This window comes from Saimiri boliviensis, chromosome 6 (assembly GCF_048565385.1).
Source record: "Saimiri boliviensis isolate mSaiBol1 chromosome 6, mSaiBol1.pri, whole genome shotgun sequence".
NCBI lineage: Eukaryota > Metazoa > Chordata > Mammalia > Primates > Cebidae > Saimiri > Saimiri boliviensis.
Window position 1 is genome coordinate 70156306 of NC_133454.1, and position 22450 is coordinate 70178755.

At 53.7% G+C, this 22450-nt stretch overlaps 1 protein-coding gene across 3 annotated transcripts in view; it reads left to right on the forward strand.

Annotated features, from left to right (window-relative positions):
- Positions 1-681: 681 nt before the first annotated feature.
- The window catches only part of GDPD5 (glycerophosphodiester phosphodiesterase domain containing 5), a 91998-nt gene continuing 70229 nt past the window's right edge, over positions 682-22450 (forward strand). For all 3 annotated transcript variants that reach the window (XR_012518065.1, XM_003923476.4, XM_074400913.1), the window contains exon 1: positions 682-1455. The gene's annotated coding sequence lies outside the window, so the exon portion shown is untranslated. The remainder of the gene's footprint in view (positions 1456-22450) is intronic.

Consider the following 22450-nt stretch of genomic DNA (forward strand, 5'->3'; position numbering starts at 1 on the left):
GAGTTCATATTTTTAAAACTGGCCACGACGCTCCTCCCGGGGATGGGTGCGGGGAAGGGAGACTTGTGGAAGACAATTTCACTCCTTATTTCCAAAAACTTATTTTTCACCGCTTCCTGGAATATGAACATTTGAACATTTCCCAGCCCAACTCTCACCTCTGAGCGCCGAGTACTAGAAACTGGGGAGGAGCAAGGTGACGGTGACATCCCACCACCCCGGCGGGCTCGCTGCAGCATCCCTGGGACCGCGCCCCCGAGTATCCCCCCTCGCCTCCACCTTGCCTCGCCCCCGCTTCTTTTGCGGCCCCGCCCAGTGCTCCTTTCCCATGACCCCCGCAGTTCCCGCACAGCAGTCCCCGCGCTCCCGTCCCAGACGAGCCAGCCCTAGCACCTCTCCTTCCATCCGGGTCCCGAGGCCAACCCCTCCCCGGCTGGGTCCGTTCCGAACCCCCAGCCCCGCCATTGTCCTCCTGCAGCCGCACCTCTCCATTGTCCGCCCCGCCCTCTCCGAGATAGAGTCTGCGTTCGGAGGGCGCCGCTCAGCTCCCACCCTCGGATTGGCTCCTACGGCCCCACGCGCGGGGCCGGGGAGGGGAGCCGGCGTGCGCCCCGCCCCTGCCTGCAGCCGGCCGGGGCGGGGTCTCTGCTGACTCCGCCCACTCCGGGCGGGGCCGCTCTGCCTGGCGCTCGGGCGCTCGGGCGCTGGGCGGCGCTGCCTCGGCTGCGCTCGGGCTGCGGCTCCGGTGGGGGTCGGCGGCGGGGTTGACAGCGGAGGTGGCGGCGGCGCGTTGCTGAGCGAGCGGGGGAAGAGGAGGAAGTGGATCCGCGGCAGGGAGCTCGGGAGTCGGCCGCCGCGCCGAGGTCCGCTCCGTTTTGCGAAGCGAGCAGAGTCGGGACCTGGAAAGACTTCTCCGCCGGGCTCCGGCCGCCGCGCCTCCCCGCCGGCGCCTGCCTTGCCCTGCCCTGCCCGTCCCAGCCCCGCGGTCCGGGGTGTGCGGCCGGGACGCGCGGAGCCCCGGCCCTGACCCGCTGCGCCGGGGCGGGACGCTCCCAACCCCGCGGTGCGGTCCGTGGTTGCGGGGTCGCTCCGCGCTGTTCCGTCAGTGAGGGTCGGAGCCCCCGCCCCGGGGCCAGCGCAGGGTGGCCCCAGGCCCTCGACTCCGGTGCGCGGGACCCCGGACGCCCCCCGCCTCTGGCTCCACGAGACCCCAACCTTCAGTGGCCGCCGCCCGAGTGCTTCGGACTTAGAACCGCGCGAGCGCGGGGGAAGCCGGGTCGTGCGCTCCGTGAGGGGTCCTAGGCGGGCAGGACAATCGGATCGAACTGCCGGGCTGGTGCCGCGAGCCCAGGCTGCCCCCTTCCTCCCTCCTCTGGCGGGGGACTCAGCGCCTGCCCCGAAGATAACACAGGGGACCCCTTCTGTCCCGGCGGCCCGCGAGAGCCAAGGCTGCAGGTGAGAGCCCCGGATGCGGGACAGGAGGGGTCCCCGACCCCATCGCGGCAGCGCATGGGGCACCGAAGGAATTGTCGGTCGTGGGGAACAGGCAGAGGCTGGAACTAGCTGGGAGAGGGCGCGGGAAGGGGAGGGGAGAGAGAAAACGGGCACTTATTGAGCGCCCATTGTGTGCGGGTCCGCGACCTGCCCCGCCTAAGGCTCACTGCTGCTCCTGTAATAGGTGTTGTGTATTGTTATCGGTGCTTGCAGATGGGGAAACTGAGGCTTAACGGGGCTGAATGACCTCTTTTCACTGCGGGGAGGAGACTGGGGAAGCGGGAGAGGATAGAGGGGGAAGAAGCAGAGCATTGGAGCGCTGATCCTAAGGCTGAGGAAGCGGCTTCTTCTCGCCTCCCGCTTCCTGGCCATGTCACCCCCTAGGAAAGGTGACCCAGAGTTGAAGGCAGAGGTGGGAAGCTTCCCAGTTCCAAAGCTTCCCACCCTGTGTGCCCAGGATGTGAGAGCAGCAGCTCCTGGTCCTTGTGTGTCAGACTCTAGGGTCTCTAAGACACTCTGGAGGTCCTGAGGTGTGCTTATCTGTTGGTGAACTCACTGCAGAGATCCCCAAGTAAGGGTCCCTCAGAGCTGGAGATGTGGCCCCTCTGGGGTGGCTGGAGATGGGGCTCACTTGGCTTACCTCCCTCACATTGCTAATGGGGACACTGAGGCCCGCCTGAGGGGAGTGTCAATTGTCTGGTCCTAAAGCCACTAAGTCCTTGAGCCAGTAGTAGACTTGAGAAAACCTTCCTGAGCATCCTTCAAGATATCCACACTCCTCCCTAGTTAGGATCTTCTGGATAAGTGGCTGGGGCTTTCCCTATCCCTGATGTGAGATCTGGGCCATCATGTATGAGGCTGTGGTGAGACTCAGTGTGGTTGGTGCTGGGGCCCCAAGGAATGCCTGCAGCCCCACCATAGCCTTTGGCCCAAATGGAAGGTCCAACCTCATTGTCTCTAGGGCATGGGAATCTGGAGGATACCTCTGCCCAGGAAGGGAGGGGCCTGCTCAAGGTCCCAAGGCTTCCAGGGCTGGGGCACAGTCCCAGGTGTCTTGATTCCCAGGCTGGGGATGCTTCTGCTGCCCCTGAGGCATGTAGGGAGAGGGGTGTTGTGAAAGAGCCCTTGGCATGGACTCTGTGGGCTCTTGTTCTGTGTGGGGAGGGGGAGGGGATATGGCCTTGGTCTGGCCCTGTGGCCTTGGCTAGGACTAGTTAACCCTTGATGTGCCCAACTCCCTGGAGTCAAGGGGAAACCACCTTGTAAGGTGGAGGAGGGTGGTGAGAGGTCAGTGGAAGTCTGGAATCTCAATCCCTGGGGTTGGAGGGGTTGGCGGAACCCAAAAGAGAAGGTGACTGAGGGGCTTGGGATTCCCTCTACCTCTTCCCTCCATCCAGGGATTCAAATCCTCACAATAATCCCTATATCTAAACAAAGCTCTTTGATGGAATAATTTTACACCTGTGAGCTCCTTTTATAATGTGGAGAGAGCCTGGAACCTGGAGTGGAGCAGAGGAGGGTTGTGGAGTTGCTTGGGACCTCTTGATGCATCCATGGTTCCAAATGCCATCTTAAAATGGGTTATGGCAGGCTGTGTGTTACCTGCTCAGTTAGTGGGTCCATCGCCTCCAGCTGTCAAGTGCTAAGGGGTATGTTGTACTTGCCAAGATTGAGCTGGTTATTAATGGCTCAGTCTTGTATGGGAAACTGAAGCTCAGAGAGGGAAACTGAAGCTTAGAGAGGCGAAACCACATACTCAGGGACTTTGAGTTTGCTTGCAGAACTGTTTGAGTGCCAACTGCATACCAGATGCCCTGGAAGTTACCCAGATGGGGGAAGCGGTAGCCTTGAGCCACAGTAACTGGTGAGCCCCAGACAGTGGTAAATCAGACAGACCAGGTGGGCGTGAGTCTGCTCTGCCTCCCACTAGTTGAGTGGCACTGAGCAAATCACTTCATCCCTCTGAGCCTGTAAAATTAGAATACCTCCTTTAGCAAGTTGTTGTGAGGACTAAATGAGCTACAAAGATGCAGTGTCTGGCCAAATATCCGTTTCCATCCCTGTGAAGAAAAGGAAGCTTGAAGTTTGATCAGGAAGTCTGGGGAAATTCTCAGACTTGCCTTAGATTAGAACGCAGGATACAGTTGCAGGCTCAGAGGCCTAAATTTGCTCAGCTCAGGCTGTGTTGTGGGTCACACTCCCCTAGTCTCATACTCTCTAGAATCAGTCTGCCTGGGGACACTGGCATGGGGCTCTGGATTCTTACCCCTTCCTTTGGCTTCCTGCTGGCAGGGCTGTGGTGCCTGGACCTGGTGTCCATTCCATCCCGCCCATTGTCTGACCTCCCTAGGCACCAAGGTGCAGTGAATAATTTATTACTCCCCTCAGCTGGGGGCAGGCTCTGGAAATAGCTCTGTGCTCAGTGAGCTTCTGAACCCCACCAGAGGAGGTGGGGGCTCCTGTCTAGTGCTGTTAGCAGTCTTGGATATGGGGGCGCAGGGAGGATAGGACAGGGAGAAAGTATCATCTGGTCCCCGACAGGAGAGAGCTGGGGTTGATGTCCTGTCTCTCCTTTTGGGGGCCAGATGGTCCCACAGGTGACTCTGGGAACCAGGCTAGCTGAGCTAGAATCAAGTGGGCCTCTGATTCCAGAGAGGTGGTGAGGGGGAGGGGCAAGGGGAGTAGAGGGTGGAAAGGGGTGGAGGGGAGGCCCTTGAGGACTGGGGTAACCAGGAAGGCTTTGTCAGGGAGGTGGCTGTCTGAGCAGGGGCTGGAGGCCACTTGCTCTAAGTGGAGAGCAAGGTCCTGACATCCCTCCAAGAATGAATTCTGGCTGTGTCACCTGCTCACCGTGAGAGCATGGGCAAGACACATGACCCCATCAGGCCTCCATTTCCTCCTCTGTGAAATGAGGGTTGTGATGTCCACTTCTCAGGGCTGTTATGGATGATCTTGAGGTCACATGTGTGAAACATATGACACTATAGACACTCAACAAGGGGGTGCCTCATCGTGAGTGTGAATCATGGGTGGGCCAGTGGCGGGGTAGGTGGGATGGCGTGGTAAACCAAGAGGCAGGGAGAACTTGGGGCAAGGAGGCTGGCTTGGTGGAGTTAGTGAGGGGTAAAAGCTCAGATGGGAGAGGGCCGTGAATGTCGGACAGAACTCACATTTCACAAAGCGTAATGGAGCCCCATTTAGAAGCCTCTATGGCTCCCTACCAACTGTAAAATGAAGACCAGGCCCTAGTTATCGTGTTCAGGTCCTTGCCCACCGTGGCCTCTGCCCTGCCCTCTGGCTCACTGCTCTGCACTGTCTTCTAAACACACCACATGTGGCTCTATCGCAGCCCCTTTGCTTGTGGTTCCTCCCGTCAGAACCGCCATCCCTGCCTCTTTTCCACTCATCTCCCCACCTGTCAAGACCTGACTCAGGTCGTAAATTCCCTCAGAAACATTCCTGGATTACCCAACTCTCTGGCTATGCCCCCTCTGAATCTTCAGCGTTCAACAGTAATAGTAAAAAATAATACCTACCATCCATAACATTTTGCAGTTTGTAAAATATATCCACACAATACTACAGTGATGATACCAACAGTAACAGATACTCCTGAGTACTTATTATGAGCCAGACAATGTGCTAAATGCTTTATAGACACTCTTGTTCACACAAACTCACTGAGGTAGCTACTGTTATCCCCTAGAAACTGGAGCTCAGAGAGGTACCTGATCTTGGCCAAGGTCACACAGCTTGGAGGTGGGGATCAGGGAGCCAAGCTGCATCTGTTTGAATTGTAAATCTGTGCTTAGAAGATGTCCTGTCTCACTTCCACACAAGTACCTCGAAAGCATACTTTGCATGTGAAAAGCCTGGACAAGGCTTTTTCTCAAGGCTAAGGAAGGGCAGTGCTGGAGTGAGCATGGAGCCCAGGAAGGACGTGGGCCCCAGGCTGTGCACAGGCTGGCTGTGTGACCTGAGATGAGTCGGCCCCTCTCTGGGGTCCGGTGTGCCCATGTCCAGGGGCAGGAGGGTGAGATCTGAGCTCCCCTGTAGCCCCAGCTTTCTACAGCGTCCTTCGTGACCCTGGAAGGAGGAGGAGGAGACCACAGCACCAGGGCCAGAGGATGTGATGTGACAGGCAGCTGTGATTTTTGGCCTGGCTGCTGTCTGGGCCAGCAGGCTCTGTGGGTAGCTGCTCCCTTGCCCGAAGGAGGGTGGTGGCCTGAGCTGCAGACAGCATGGTCATTAGCTGGCAGAGAAGACCCTGTGATTGGGAGCTGGCTGGGCCAGGCCAGGTTGGCAGGACTGGAGGCAGGCTGACCGGGCCACAGTGGGGTCACTGGCAGGGCAGCCAGCTTCGCCTCCCTTTGCCCCCTTTGGGGTGGTGGCAAACACACACTGGGCACCAGAGCTTTGAGGCCAAGGCTTGCCCTTTCTCCTGCTGTGACCATGGGAAGGAGCAGTAAGGAGTCCAACCAGGCCCAAAGATGCCACCTTCTATAAGCTTCCAGGACTCCTCCCATGCAGGTGGAATTCAAGCCTCCTCTGCTGCTGAGCCACAGCCCTCTGCTCACTGACTGTGGTCTGTGGATTGGGGTTCTGCTTGGTCTGCTTCCTTTGCTGGCTTGTCAAAACTAGATTCTATGCGCCCCCAATCCTCCCGTCCCACTGAGTGCCTAGCAGCGTGCCTGGCACAGAGCTGCACCCCTCGGGCCAAGGGAGGCAGTGCAAGCTGCCCCTTGGACAGCTTGCTCAACTTTTGTGCCTCTCTTTTTTCCCCTGTAAATTGGGGCTGGTAATAACTTATTAAATGAGATGAAGAAAGTGAGATGCCTGTCCAGGCCTAGCACACAGGTGGGTACTCCATCAGCATGAGTCCTCTTGCCCATCCTCTTGATGGCTTCGTGAATGAGCGACTCAGTAAGAAGCTGATGGAAGAGTCCAGTGGGTGATGGCAGGAGGGAGGGCATGCCAGGTGGCAGGGAGGCCTTCCCCTAGGGGGACTTAGTTGGGGTTTGCAGAAACACAATTCCCACCACTTTCCCTATGAACAGTGGTGTGTAAGCAGGCACTGTTGGCCTGGAAGGTCCTGAGCTAGGTTCAGGCAGGGAGCAGGACTAAACTGGTGACTTGAGTTTTCTTCTCAGGCTTCCATAGCAGAAATGACCCAGGTGGGAGGAACCATCTGGTGTCCAGCTAGCAGATGCTGGGCAGAGAGTGTGAGTTCTTCCTTAAAGGGAAGCAGCATGTATTTGGTCTCCTCCACTGTACCCTCCAGCGCACACACACATCCAACTGAAATGTAACATGGTTGGAGATTCTGGTCTGTGGGGGAACAGCATTAAACAAGCAAACACACAGATGCAGAACTTCCAAATTGTAAGAAGTAGGCTCTTGAGGCAGGGGCTGGGCCCATCAGTATCCGTGGCTGGTGGCACAGAGTAGGGCTAAATGACTTGGCAAGTGATTTAACCTCTTTGGGCTTTAGTTTCCCCCTATGTCGAATGGGGATAATTATAGCATCTTCATCTTAGAGTTGTGAGGATGAAATGAATTATACATGTAAAGCACTCAAAAAAAAATGCCTAGCGCATAATGAGCACTCAGTGCAGGTTAGCTGTTAGGATCTGTATCTCCAGCAGCTAGCAGGGGATCTTAGAGAAAACAGGTGCTTAGGAAAGGCATTTGGAATGAATCCCAGGCAGAGGGCAGCTGCTCTGTGGAATGAATGAATGAACAGCCTGGTAGGGATGGGAGGACACAGAAGCAGTGACAATACAGAATGTGACAGGGAAGGCCAGGGGCCTGGGGTTGCCCAGCGCTGGCTGGGGAGGGAGTCAGGAAAGGTTTCCTGGAGGTGGTGCTGGTGTTGCTGAGTTTGAACCGCTGTGAGGTCAGCACTGAACGGGCTGAGAGAGGAGTAGCTCCTCTCCAAAGGTAGCTGGCAAGGGGGAGAGCTTGGGCAGACCCCAGGACCACTGGACTCCACAGGCCTCTCACTTCCCACCACCCCACACCGTCTCTCCATCTGTGACATTCTGCTTTCAGGGCATGAGGAAGGTGAAAAGGCAGGTGGGGAGGAAGTGTGGGCTGCTGGTCTGAGAGACCCAGCTCTTCCTAGGCTTGTGACCAAATCTCCTACAGAAAATGATAAACAGGCCTGCTTTGAGTTCTTTTATCTTTTTGCTCCCAAGGCACGCCAGCAAGCAGAGGGGTCTTCCAGTGTTAATCCTGCAGCTGTTTAGCTTTTGAACGAGTGGACTCTTCTAAAAAAAAAAATGCCGTGAAGTATGTGTCTCATCCTCCCACCCAGGAGGCTCAAAGAGAAACTTCTCTCCCACTGACAAGGGAGCTGGGACCCCTCAAGTGTCTTGAAGGAGCTCACCCCATGGGCGGTCTGAAATCAGGGAACCCCTCATGCTCCCTTGATTTGTCGCTGGCTGTGGGGCCTTGAGAACACCCTTATATTTTGCTTGACTTCTGCCCATTTTGTAAAATGGGGTCAGGGTAATAAATCCCTTCTTTCCTTAGAGAGGTGTGGGGCTGGGGATTTTCAGAGGTGGGGGCTGGGCGCGGTGGCTCAAGCCTGTAATCCCAGCACTTTGGGAGGCCGAGGGGGGTGGATCACGAGGTCAAGAGATCGAGACCATCCTGGTCAACATGGTGAAACCCCGTCTCTACTAAAAATACAAAAAATTAGCTGGGCATGGTGGCGCGTGCCTGTAATCCCAGCTACAGGAGGCTGAGGCAGGAGAATTGCCTGAACCCAGGAGGCGGAGGTTGCGGTGAGCTGAGATTGCGCCATTGCACTCCAGCCTGGGTAACAAGAGCGAAACTCCGTCTCAAAAAAAAAAAAAAAAAAAAAAAACAGAGGTGGGAAGGGTGGCTTCACATTAAAATCATCTGGGAAACTTTTAACAGTCCTGCAGGCCCCACAACCTCTGGGGCAAGACTCAAGCATCTGTAGTTGTTGAAGTTCCCCTGGTAATTCCAGTTTGAGAGCTGCCCTCTGCAGCCTGCCTCCCACAGTGTCCCAAGATGATACTTGCATATCCCCAGGACAAGGAGCTCATTCCTTCCGGGGCTGCCCCCTCCCCTCCCTCCCCGCCCCAAGACCCTGGAGAGATGAGGGGAGTGGAAAGACTTGGTAATCCAGTTAACCTGGGTTCTAGCATGCAGCTGCTTCCTGCATGTCTTCTCAGAGCCTTGGTTTCCTCCTCTGAAAAACGACAATAACAGTGATCTCTCTGAAAGGGCCACAGAGGCCAGACAAGGCCACACATGGCAAGCACCCGCACCATACCTGACGCTGGGCTGAACTAACACCCTAAACTCCCTGCCCCAGCCACTTGAGGCCAGATCTCTGAGACTGGCTCTGGTTGGGCTGGGATCAACACCCAGCCCAGGGCCCTTCCCACTGTTCCCCTTCTAAGATAAGACAAGGCAGTAAGTATTTTGTTTTGCTTGGTTTTGATTTAATGGTCAAAATGTCAGACTCTCCTTAACAATGAAGCCTTGTCTAAATCTGCTTGTTTTTCCAACCTGGACACCCAACTGTACTGCCTGCTTGGGGCCTCTGTCCCACCTGAGAGAACTGAAGAATGTCAAAGGATTTTTTTTTTTTTAATCTAGGGGAGGGTGTCCAGGGAACATTGGAGGCCTCCGTGCAAGTCCTCACCAATAATTGATCCCACTTAACTCATCCAGCTCTGCTGTGATTGTGAGCCAGCTCACTAAAATAGTTTCAAGGTAGTGCCCAGGTGTTGCGGCAGACCCCTATTGACAGTGAGGATGGCACCAGGTTCAAGAGGCCAAAGAGGAGACCCAGAGCCAGTGAACAAGACATGGGATTTTACTGGGGCTCACGTGTAGGGGAGAGAGTCTGGTGGCTGCCAGCCAGACCGAAGAACCACAGCCACTCGCAAAAAGTGTGCAGTTACTTTTTTTTTTTTTTTGAGACAGAGTCTTGCTCTTGTCGCCCAGGCTAGGGTACAATGTCGCGATCTCAGCTCACTGCAACCTCCACTTCCTGCGTTCAATCAATTCTCCTGCCACAGCCTCCCGAATAGCTGGGATTACAGGTGTCCACCACTGCGCCCAGCTAATGTTTGTATTTTCAGTAGAGACAGGATTTCGCCATGTTGGCCAGGCTGGTCTCAAACTCCTGATTTGTGATCTGCCCACCTTGGCTCCCAAAGTGCTGGGATTACAGGCATTAGACACCACGCCTGACCCCTGCCCCCTTTTTTTGAGACAGAGTTTCACTCTTGTTGCCTAGGCTGGAGTGCAATAGCGTGATCTTAACTCACGGCAACCTCCACCTCCTGAGTTCAAGCAGTTCTCCTGCCTCAACTTCCCAAGTAGCTGAAATTACAGGCGTATGCCACCACGCCCGACCAATTTTGTATTTTTAGTAGAGATGGGATTTCACTTTGTTGGTCAGGCTGGTCTCCAATTCCTGACCTCAGGTGATCCACCCACCTCGGCCTCTCAAAATGCTCTGATTATAGGTGTGAGCCACCAGGCCCAGCCTAAAAGTGTGCAGTTTCTAGAGCATTTTCACTTAGCACCTCCCCCTAACAACCTTCACCTAGCAACCTTCATTTGCTGCAAAACAGCAGGCCTGAATCCTCTGTTTGGCCCACACATTCAGTGGGTTGGGCTGAGGGCTCAGATGTTCCTCATAGATAAGGAATGGATCTCTGGGTTGGCTACTCCCAGATTCCTTAGCTCAGAACCAAACCGCATTCAGGTGCGTCTGCCATATTGAGGTCATTCTCAGGGCTTGTTCAAGTCCAGTTATCGCTGTCCAATGTGTCTACCGTACAGAAGACAAAAAACTTACGTTGAGTCCTGGCTTTGCCACTTATTGGCAGGATGACCCTGGAAGAATCATTTTATCTCTTTGAGCACCAGTTGTCCCTCCTGTAAAATGCATTAAGTGGAAGGACTTCCCGGGATTGCCTGAGAAGCAAATAAAGTTCTTGGTATGTGGAGCACAGTGCCTACCATATACTAAACACTCAAAAGCTGTTGGCGAATGCACTTGCTGGGGAGCTGACCTCTGCCTCCTGCCCCTTCCTTCTTCACTGGCTGGTCTGAGCACTCCCCCAACCTGCTCCCCTCCCCAGCCCCACCAGGCCCAGGCCAAGTTAGAGGACAGAGGAGGCCTGCACATGTAATCATGGGCATCCCTTCAAACTGCTCCTCTTTAAGAGCAGAGGAGGCCCTGACGGCTATAAAGAGGAAGGCTCCAAAAGGGGCCGTTGGTGGCAGTGCTTGGTCTCCTTGCCTTGGCACAGCCAGTGAGGGTGCGTCAACCCAGAGTGACTGGTTCAGGCATTAGGCATATGACAAATTAACATGGGACAGTGCAGCACCAAGGGACTAGCAGTGGCTGGGAACAGTTACCACTCACGGCTGAAGGAGCAAGAGAAGTAGGCAGCTATAGGGACAGGAGCTGTGACCATCAGCGCCCGGGCCCAGTCAACCCAGGAGGCCTCACAGGGGAGAGGCCTCAACTCTCTTTCCTCTTTCCTTCAGTCCTGCATTGGTGCTTCCTGTGGGGTGCACCTCCCTGGAAGCCAGCAGCACAGAGCCCATTACAGTCCATGGAGGTCAGTTCCACAAGCAAAGTGGAGAGTGGCTCAGGAGAGGCAAAGCAAAGACACTTCCTCACTCTGTCTGTCGAAAGCCGGGGAATCCACTGAACACACGGTTCTTAGGACACAGTTTAAAGATCGTCTGTTTTTATTGTACCTCTTAATGAGAGGGCTTTCAGCCGTCACCCCAAAGATGAGTCAGCAGCCCACCCGCCACAGACCCCTCAGGGAGAAGAGTTTTGGAGGTACCCATCTGTCTATCTCTACCTCCTCCCTCAAAGGAAGCTACAGGTGGCTTCTGGGGTGACCCTGTCAGGGACAGAGGAATCTCTGGAGTGGAGCAGAAGTCACAGATAGATTGTTGTCAGGTGAACTCAGGTGCACAGAGCGGCGGCCCCAGCCCAGAGTTGGCCCTGATATGGCCACTTTGCATGCCTTCCTTAGAGCTGGGCTATCATTGCCACAGTTCTGGGGACAGCCCTGGACCCAGAACATGTCCCCCATGTCCAGGGTGCCATGAGCCATGCCACTCTGAGTTCAGAGGGTCTCCCAGGAGCCTATGAATGCCAGGTAACAGGAATGTGGGGCAGGGCAGGCCTGGGACAGGCTGTGTAGCAGATGCCACCAAATGCTGCTGGGCCCTGTGATGGGGAGTCTGGGTGTGGAGTTGGGTGGGGGGTGGGGTTCCTTCCAAGCAGGGAGCAGAGGACAGAGAAGGCCTGCGCATGTAATCATGGGCATCCCTTCAAACTGCTCTTCTTTAAGAGCAGAGGAGGTGCCAGGGACTGAGCCTTGCCCAAGAGGAGGCCTGGTCGGGGAAAGGACAGAAGACGTGGCACTTTGCATGGAAAGCATGTGGGAGGCCCCCACTGGGTGTTTTCTGCAGGGGCACAGCCAGCAGGCCTAGGACACAGAGCCCTTTACAGCTGGCCACAAGTGAGCATTCCCTCTCCTTCCTGAAAGGAATGCCTGTGGCATCTCCACCAGCTCACACCAGAGCATCTGAGACGGCGCAGGGAGATGCCCATGGCAGGTGTGCTTCCCAAGAAGGGAGGTGTGTGGGCCTCAGAGTCAGAGTTCTGGCTTTGAATCCTGGCTCTGCCTCTTTTGAGTGGAACTTAGAAGACAGGGGCAAGTCACTTAGCCTCTCTGAGCCTCAGTTTCTCACCTATAAAGTTAGAGCAGCAACACTTACCTTCCAGGCTGGTTTGAAAGTAAAATGACATGATGGAGGAGACAGCATCCTGTATTTCAGAGGAGATGCTACAGTTGTCCTCATTGTGCCGCCCTTCTCTGTGTGGTGGTCATGCTTCATGCCACTGCAGGGAGTTCTTCTTGGGACGAAGTCCATTCTGCTGCAGTTGGAGCCCTCTTCCTCTTGCTGGGACTCTGCAGAAGCAGACTTAGCCCCTCCTTCATCCAGATGTGCCCTGTCAGTGCCTGCAGTGAGTGAATCAGGGAATGGGGTGACCAGGTGTTGGTTTTCACCTTGGGGTTTGGGGGCCCAGCTGTCAATGGCCAGAGTCTCTTTACTGGGGCAGGATAGGGGAGTGCATCATCCTAACTCTTCACACTGTTCCTCTCTCTGCTTAATCCATGCTCCAAAAGGGGTGAGTCTGGGCCAGTACAGAGAGCCCTGGGCTGGGCCTAAAGGCCTGGATCCTGGCACCTCTGTCTCACTGTATGGGCTGAAGCCAGTTAGCAACCCTTTTGGGCCACCGTGGCCTGCAAGGATGTCTGTGCTCTGGGGCCCAGGGCCCTCCACTGAAGACATACGTAGTTCTGCCTGAAGACCCTTCTCCTGCCTTTCCTCTGCTACAACCCTAGCCAACCTGGAAGTCAGCACATTGGGTCCTGCTGGTGGCAGCAGTTGAGTCCACCTCTCAGACCAGGACTGCCAAGGACAGGCCGAGAATTCAAGATTAGATGGATAATTCCTGGTAGGCAGGGTTGTACCTCCCTCCTCAAACCAGGGATTTTAAAAGCCTCGCGCTCCCCTTCCTGCCCACTCAGCTGATCTACCCAGCTCAAGGGCAGTCATGTTGGAGTCTCTCCTTGGAGTGGACCCTTTTGCACATGAAATCTGCTTTCAACCCTCATTTTGCAGGTGGGAAACCTGGGGCTCAGAGAGGTGAGGCGACTGGCCCGAGGTCCCACAGCCTGTCAGCGGGGAGTAGCAAGGGTCCCTGGGACAGCTCCCATGGCACCTGGGCTAGGCCGTGAACTCTAGGTCCTTGGCAGGTGGGAAGTGAAGAAGCGTAAGGAGGCTACGAGCCAGGTGGTTTCCTGGTCTAGGAGGAACTCTGCTCTGTGGCCCTTGAGGGGTCATCTGGGGCTCCTGGGGATTGCCGGGTCCCTTTCCCTGGGAGGAAGTTAGCTGAGGAATGCCAGAGGTTGAGAGCAAGAAACCCAGGAGTTCTGGTCTGTGGCCAGTTCTGAGTGCCCCTGTGAACTTCAGTGTTTGCTTTCACGGAGGAGTCAGGACTAACTTCTTGTTGTCTTTGGACACATAATAGTTTAACTTTACAAAGCACTTTGATATCTATGATGTCATCACATCCTCACAGCGGTCTGTGAGGAGGAAGTGTGGGACTTGTTTGGGAGGGTGGGAGAGTGTGGGCTCTGGAGTCAGACACACCGGAGCTTACTTCCAGACTCCCAGCAACTCTCTGACCTCAGGCTTGTTGGTAAGCAGCTGAGTCTCAGATTGCTCATCTGTGAAAGGGACGTCTACCCCACGACAAATTGTTAGCAATACCTGCCTTGCTGGCTGTGTGCATTAAAAGAACATCTGTAACTGCTGGGTCAGTGTCTGGTGCCAGGTAATAGTTTTCACGATTTTCATCAGCCCCACTTTATAGATGGGAACATGGAGGCCCAGAGAAGGACGGTGACTTGTCTGAGGTCATGTAATCATTTAACTCGGTCTTCCAGACTTCTTGTCTGTGAATTTTTCTACAAAACCTCCCTCTCCATCCTCAAGTGACCCGACACCTCATTTATCCAGAAGCTTCCATGTGTGATGCTGTCTGGATGTGGCCTTGTGTCCCCAGTGCCCAACAGCACTTACCTGGCATATAGTAGGCACTTCAAAAATGTTCGTCCTGTGCATATATGTGTTGATGAATTCATATAAACTGTAAGAAGCATTTTTCCAGAAGCAGCAGCTAAGGGCTCTGTCTTCTTGCCCTAAAGTCTTCTTTCTTTCTTTTTTGAGACGGAGTTTCGTTCTTGTTGCCCATGCTAGAGTGCAATGGTGTGATCTCAGCTCACTGCGACCTCCACCTCCTGGGTTCAGGCAATTATCCTGCCTCAACCTCCCACTACCACGCCTGGCTAATTTTATAGTTTTAGTAGAGATGGGTTTCTCCATGTTCGTCAGGCTGTTCTCAAACTCCTGACCTTAGGTGATCTGCCTGCTTCGGCCTCCCAAAGTGCTGGGATTACAGGCATGAGCCACTGCACCTGACCCTAAAGACTTCTTTCTGCTCTCTATCCCATTAAAAACAACTCTAACAGTTTTGGTCGGAAACCTTTGCAAAAGGGATTGATCACTTCCTTCCCCTCAACAATGCTGACATGGATGGCTGGAGGGACGGGCCTTAGGAACCCCGCCTGCCTTGCTGAGAATGCCAACACTGCTTGACCCCTGTGCCAGGTGACCCTGGGCTACTGCACATGTTTAACTCTGGTTTCTGGCTCTTCCAACCCTGTCTGTTCCTTTATCCTGCTGCCCACAGACTTGTCTCCAGAGGGCTGCACCTCTTTCCTCTCCCCTCCTGCGTTTGTGTGTGTTCTTCCCAATTTGCTGCTTCTACCAATTGGAGTCTAAGAAATGGAACAGTTGACCTTATTAGAATTGGTTCGTGTATTCATTCATACCTATTCAACCAGCCATTGGTGAGCCAGTATCACACTGGGGATTCTGCCTGTCCATTCATCCATGCATCCATCCATCTGTCCTGATTGAGGACCTCTGCAGTGGCTTGTGATCAATCAGGACGTGACCACACCCTTCTGGCCCTGTATGCAGTGAAATAATTATGTGTATAGCAAATGCTGGCACAGGATTTGACAGTTTATAATCTGCCTCTGCTTACCTTACCACACTGAATTGTCACAGCAGCCCTAAGAATAGCATTATCCCCATTTTGCAGATGATGAAAGCAAAGCTTAGCAGGATGGGTTCCCCTGCCCAGTGGCCAGCAATGAGCACAAAATCGCAGTTGGAACTCACTCAGGTCTCTAACCGGCCCTGTTACCTTCTGCCTCCTTTGTGCTTCATTTGGAAGCTATCTGAATCCATGTTCATTATCTGTATCTGTCATGAACTATTGGTGGTGGTGGCTGAGGTTGGACCTTCTGCCTCTGTAAAATGGTCAGCACAGGGGAGTGCGGGCCTGGCTGCGTGGCAGCCACAGACACCCTTCAGCCTGCAGACCTTGTCCCACTCGGACCCAGGCCCGCTCTCTAGTCCACACTTCCCAAACTGTCCCCTCAGGAGCCCTGGTCTCGTGGGGTGGCAACGGATTTGAGGATGTATGAACATACAGATTTGAGAAACGCTAGGTCACATAAATCCAAACAAGCCTTCTCAGGGTCTTCAATGTATTAATATGAATTAGGGACCCCAATGGGTGGCCCAGTATGCAGTCAACCTTTCCTAAGATCATTTGAACATGCAACTCCTTGGTTAAAGAGCAGAGTCTGGACACATGATCTCAAGAAAACACTGAGAAGATCTCATGGGCAAACCTGACCTTGCTGTTTTGCACGTGGAAGCCTCCAGCTGGTTTCCTGCCCCAGGACTGCATTTTGAGAGAGCATCACAGGGAATACTTTTTAGCCCCAGGGAAGATTCGGTGATAATGGTGGAACTTCAGGCAGCAGGCTCAAGTGGCAGGTAGAGATATTTTTATTCTGTCATGCACCAAACCAGCATATCTCAGACATGTACTGTGTGCCAGGAACAGAGCCAGGACTTGGAAATGCCAAGACAAATCTGACTAAGACTCTTCCATTGCATTTTCCCATGCCCACCGAGGGTTTTTAAAGAAAGACAAGCCTTAAATGCATGCCTTAAAAGGAAGAAGTGATTTGTTAATTGCTCTGGGACGTTGCATTGAGTGGGTGACACATTTACGCAGTTCAGTGGAGCTGCACCTTCTTAGTCCCAGGTCCTGAGGGGCAGAGAGTGAGGCAATTCCAGGACGCATTAGCCTGAGCAGAGTGCACAGATGTTGCAAGGGAGGTCAAAAGCATGGGGAGGCCCTGAGGCAGGGAGAGGAAGAAGGGAATGAGCTTCCTCCTGGGGTCCATCAGTCTGAGCATGGGGCTGGGGGCCACTTAAGTGAGGCTCTGAGAAGAAGAGATGGTGGAGAGGGGGCGGATGGGCTCCAGCTGGCTGGAAAGGGCACTCTTGGAAGAGCAACAGTGGGAGCAGAGGTGAAAGGAGGCTGCACATGACACTGTGTCATTAGAACCTTGTAAGGTGCCATGAGAGCAGGGGGAGGGAAAGGAGGTCAGATGGGACTGGAAAAGTTTCTGGAGTGGATTGTGAGGGTCTGAGCATCGACCAAGCAGGTGCCTGCCTGATCAGGAACCTCTTCAGAGCTGGTCACATTCATCCCAGTGTCCCCAGCACCTAGGTGGTGCCCAGTGGGCATTTGTGGACTTTCTGGACTCTTCCTCTGTAGGTGTCGTGTTCCTCACACTCGTAGTCAAGCAGGGTCACTTGGCACCTCCCTTCTCACTCTGAAGAGCTCTCAGGAGTTCTCGATGCCTGTGCAAGGGAAGGCCTGACCACTCCCCTTGTTCCCTGCCTCAGGGTCCTCCGGGTTGCCCCAGCAGGGCAGGGGCCATGGTACCCTGAGGGGCACACAGCCCTCCCACTGCCAGGGAAGTTTGCCCCTCATGCTCTCCCTTCAGCAGTTGGTCCTCTGAGCCCAGAAGGACATTCCTTGGTGACCGGTGACTGGGAGTGGTAGTGGGGTTGAATGCATGCTGCAGCTTGGCACAGGGAGGGAGCTCTGCTTCCATCTATGTGAAAATGGGGATCGGAACACAGTGGCTCATGCCTGTAATCCCAACACTTTGGGAGGCTGAGGCGGGCAGATCACTTCATGTCAGGAGTTCGAGACCAGCCTGACCAACGTGGTGAAACCTGTGTCTACTAAAAATACAAAAAACTAGGCCGGGTGTAGTATCTCACGCCTGTAATCCAGCACTTTAGGAGGCCAAGGTGGGTGGATCACCTGAGGTCAGGAGTTCAAGACCAGCCTGACCAATATGGCAAAACCTCGTCTCTACTAAAAATACAAAAATTAGCCAAGTACGGTGGCACACACGTAATCCCAACTAATTGGGAGGCTGAGGCAGGAGAATCACTTGCACCTGGGAGGTGGAGGTTGCAGTGAGCCAAGATCACACTACTGTACTCCAGCCTGGGAGCCTGGACAATAGAGTGAGACTCTATCTCAAATTAAAAAAAAAAAAGAAAGAAAGAAAAGAAAATGGGCAAGTAACTCAGCCTCTGAGCCTCTACCTTCTTGCCTGTTAAAGTAACTTCCACACTGGGCTTTTATGAAGACTGAATGAGATAAAGTTTGTGGACATGAATTGTATACTGACTTACCCCACAAACTTTACTTGTTAATGACAAGTTAACAGTTCTTGTTATTAACAATATTCATTTGTCCAATTTCTATTAATCCCCTAAGCCTCTGGCCCACTCGCCTCTTTTCAGGAAGTGCTCCCGGGCATCCGCTCACTGTTCTCTGTGCAACCTGCCCCTGCTGGTATATTTTATCCAGGTCAGAGCAATAGGAGCCTGTGAATTATGTACAAGTTGCACACACAGGCCAGAACTGTGTGTCTGCAGCCCTGTCTCTGTGTGTTTGAACAGAAAGAAAGATGGTGCTGCCCCACCTGTCTGCTGGGTCCTGGAACCAGATACCACCCCTTTCCTGGCTGCAACCCTAAGTTTTGGCCTCTGGGGAAGGCTGGGAGCACATGTCAGGAACCCCCACATGTACTTGTCTGTCCTGTTTACAGTCTGGGTCTAACATGGCCTGCCCACATACAGGAGCCTCTGTGTCCTACGTCCCTGGGTGGCTGGTGGGCATAGTTTCAGGGGCTTGAGAACAAGACAGTCACTCCTCATCCCTTCCACCTCCCTGTTCATGTCAGGAGGTGTCAGTCAGGAGACCAAGGTCTTCGATGTGGACACTGCTTTATTTCATCAGGGCCTGGAATACCTACTCTGGGAGGTCTGCAGCCTGTCACAGCATGCTGGGTGAAAACCACCTGCCCATGGTAGGTGCTGCAGGGACAAGGCTAGGTTGTCCCAGCATCCCTTCTCCTGGAATTCTGGGGGTCCCTCTCAGTGCCCTTGTTCCTGAGCAGCTCCAGATGGTCCTGGCCCTATTGGGGGGAGTAGGGGCAGACAGCTGGTGAGGCTGGCACCCAGAGGCATCACAGATGCTCCCTCTGCTTAGATTGGCATGGGGGCCACAGTGGGGGAGGTAGAGTGGCAGGCAGGAAGAAAGATATAGTGGGATATTGATGTAAACTTAAGCAGATTATTTTAAAAAGGTCCCAGTGAACAAATGTCAATTTATCCTCCTCCAACTCTCCTCCTGTCTTAAAAAGGCTGAGCAGGAACACACCTGGCTTCCTGTCCTGGCTCCAGCCTTGTGCCTGTACAAGCTTGAATTTGTATCTGGGCCTCTCTGAGCCTTAGCTAGCCTCATTTTAAGATGCCGATGATAAGGCCAATGTCACAAGGCTGGTGCAAGATCAAATCAACCCAGTGGGTGGGACACCCAGGAGGGCACTGGCTGTGTGGCAAGCAACCAATGTGCTGGGCAGATCTAATGCTAGACCAGAGCAAAGAAATTGGATGTTTTTAGATACTTGACCTGCGGTCTCTCTAAGCAGGAGAGAGGAAATTTTTGTCAACTTCCTCAAAATGGTCAGTGTAGCTTAGACACATTTTTATACCTTGTGACTCCATCAAAAGGACTTCCAGATCACCCAGGTATTTGCTGACCTTTCCTCTGGGACCAGGTAAGCCACTGAGTGTGAGTTCTGACTCTGTCATATTAGCCAGGTGACCTGGGGGAGTCCCTTGTCCACCCTGTCCTATAAATTGGAGTGAACAAGTACCTAATTCTCAGGCTCATTTTGAGCTTTAGATGAAAAATAATCTATAAAATCCTATTGGGAAAAAGAAAAAAAGCAACTGATAGGGGGTGCTGGGGATGGGTGTTGGGGGATGACAGCCCAGGGCGCAGGTCAAGGGCTCAAGCAGCTGAGGCTGGTGTCCCGTTCTAGTGACTGGCAGGCTTTGTGATGGTCAATGCAGTGGAGCCTAATTTACTTACCTTAATGGGACAGCTGCTTAATTAGCCTGTCAGTGTTCCTGACAAGTGTCCCTGTGAGTGTCCCCAGCGTCTGACAGGATCAGCTCTCTTCAGACCATGTGTGTGCTCAGCTGGCAAGCCTTGGGTGTGAGGCATCAGCCCACTGTCCCATCCCCTGATTCTTGGCTTGTCACTCAGATGGCCTCGTGGGGGCAACCACTGTATCAGAGACTAAGGGAACAGGAGACAGCCCTGCCCTAGGAGCCCCAGTCTAGGCTGGAAAGGAGGAATGCAGAGAAGGCTCGGTGGCTGTGACCCAGTGGGGCTTGGAGGCAGCCAGTGGCCCCCAGCCAGGGAAGGATTATGCCCGGCTCTGCCACCAATTCTCTGTGTGACCTTGATCATAGGCCCTTCCTCCCTCTGGTCCTCAGTTTTCCCCTCTAAAAGAGGATGTTGGAAGAAGTGGTCCCAGGAAGCTGTGGCCTACAGCAAAGCAGAGTGAGGGGAGCAGTAATCTCTGAAGCAAGCCCAGCCTGGGGTTCTTGGCCCAGCTCCTGCACTTTCCAGCCTGTGACCTCGGGCAGCCCACCCAGCCTCCCCATGCTCACCTAAGAGGGGTATGCCGGCCCTACTGGCACAGAGCAGACACTGAACACCCTGCCCAGCAGTGGCTGGCATTGGTGGGCCCCAGGGCAGCTTTGGCCCTTCCCCTCTTTCTTTCCCTGTATGTCCTACAGTGCCCAGAAGTTCTCCAGGGATTCTTGCCCCAGGGGATTAGGGGTGGCATGAAACAGTGTTGCTGACCTCAGTGCCGAGTCCACTATGCTGTCTGTGCCACTGCCCTGCCTGGGAACCCCAGGATTCGGATAGAGCTGGCCATCCTCTACTTCTGAAGGGATGGACGGAGGAGAGGGGCAGGGGCAGGGTGCATCTCTAGAGCCCAGCGTCCATTCTGTCTTTGTTGGCATCTTGGAACCTTGGTCCTTGGAACCATGGACTCTTTCAATTTCCACATCTTGGAAGCACAGGGTCATGGAACCATAGAATCTTGGTGATATGAAATCCAGACTTGGAGGTGGCCTTGGGGTCACAATCCAAACCCTCATCTAGGCCAGTGAGCCCCTCTCAGGCTCTGTGAACACTGATAACTGGGGAGTCCTCTTCAGCCCCCTCAGGTAGGCCTCAGACTTTGGTCAGATCACAGGGCTGCCCCTGCCCTTCCTTGTGGTCTTGACTGGTCACTGTAATGGTGTTCCTGGGGCTGGTTAGTGCTAATGGACAGCTGGGATGGAACCAGGCCCCTGCTCAGCTAAGAATAGAAGGCTTTGTGTGATTTAAGTAGCAGCCGGATCATATCAGGCCTCCCAGCCAGGCCCCAGGGAGCTTATTAAATGGGATCTGGGGCCACCCTGGGTCCTCCTAGGTGGAGGGGCAGCCTCTGGGCTTCCCCAGGGTTGCTCTCTTGTGACTACTCGATGGTGAATTTTCCTTTTTCCATCAAGTAAGTTCATCCCTCCTCCTTCGTCCTCCCTGGGGCTGGCTGAGGAGCATCACCCAGTGTTCCTGCAGGGAGTGTCTTCTGGGAAGAGCTCAAACAAACAAAGCATTGCTGTGAGGAACCAACAGATCAATGAAAATGTCTTTGTCTGAAAAGGAGAGAACAGATTATGGCCACCTTTTATTGAATGCCTACTGTGTGCCAAGCCCTGGGCTCAGCATTTTGTGCTTTTGCCGTATCCAACCCTCCCAAGGGGTTCTGAGAAGGGTCCTTAGCCCAGTGATGCAGATGAGGACACAAAGACCCAGCTGGTACTTGGTGGAGCTGGTATTAGAACCAAGGAGTGCCCCACCCTCTTCCTTCTGGGGGAGGAACTGGGGGTTCCTGAGAGCCAGGGGAAAGAGGCAAGAGTCAGAATTCTTGGAGAGAGCCGTAGGCATGGAAGATTTTGTCTCTGACTGCAATGATTCATGCTTTACCTTCTGCTAGAGTCTTTTCCACTTTTGGCAGCATGGAATAGGAGAAACAGTGCTGGACTGAGGGAGGAATTGTAGCCCTATCACAAATATAGTAGGTGCTGGCACATGTTGGTTAAGTTTGAATTAAACCAAACCCACTTAGCTCTCAGATTTCCCTTCTGTGAAGTGAGTAGAGGCCGCCTGGGGCAGGATCATGAGGCTGCAGCTCCAGATTCCTGGTCTTTTGACCAGTGAGTATCCTGGTTCCCCTCTCTGCAGGTCTCTGGTGCCTCCCACCTCCTGCTCAGAGATGATCCCCAGTGTGAGAATTGGAAGGACACCTGGGAATCACAGGTCACTCTCTGATGATACAGACAGGAAGACAGGGGCCCCAAAAGGACAAGGACTGGCCCAAATCAGTGAGAAGGACTGGGAGCACATAGTAGGTGTTCAGGAAATCCCTTCTTCCAAGCCAACGCCTGCTCTCCTCTGGAGCACTGCTTTTCGGTGGTGATCTGGAGGGCTGGGGGTGGCACGGGGTGGAGGCAGCTGGATCCTGAGAGGGAGACCAGGGGCCAAAGGTCCAAGCCTCTGTCTGTAGTGCCCCAGGCCCATCTGCACTTGCCCAAATCCTGCCCAGCTCAAATGCCCCTCTTCTATGAAGCCTTTCTGGTCTCCCCTTCCTAATATCCTTTCTAATTTCCCCATCTGCCTCAAAAGTGAGAGTGTTTTTTAAAATTGTACTATTTTATGCTAACAAACATAAAATATATCATCCTGACCGTGTTAAATATGGTTCCATATGTTATCTATATTCACATTCTTGTGCAGCAGATCTCTAGAGCTTTTCATCTTGCAAAGCTGAGACTCTATACCTGTCACACAGCTACTCTTCATTTCCCCTTCCTCTGGCCCTGGCCACCCACCATTCTACTTTCTGTTTGAGTTTGACTATGTTAGATACCACATATAAGTGGAAGCATACAGTATTTGGCTTATTTCACTTAGCATAGTGTCCTCATGGTTCATCTA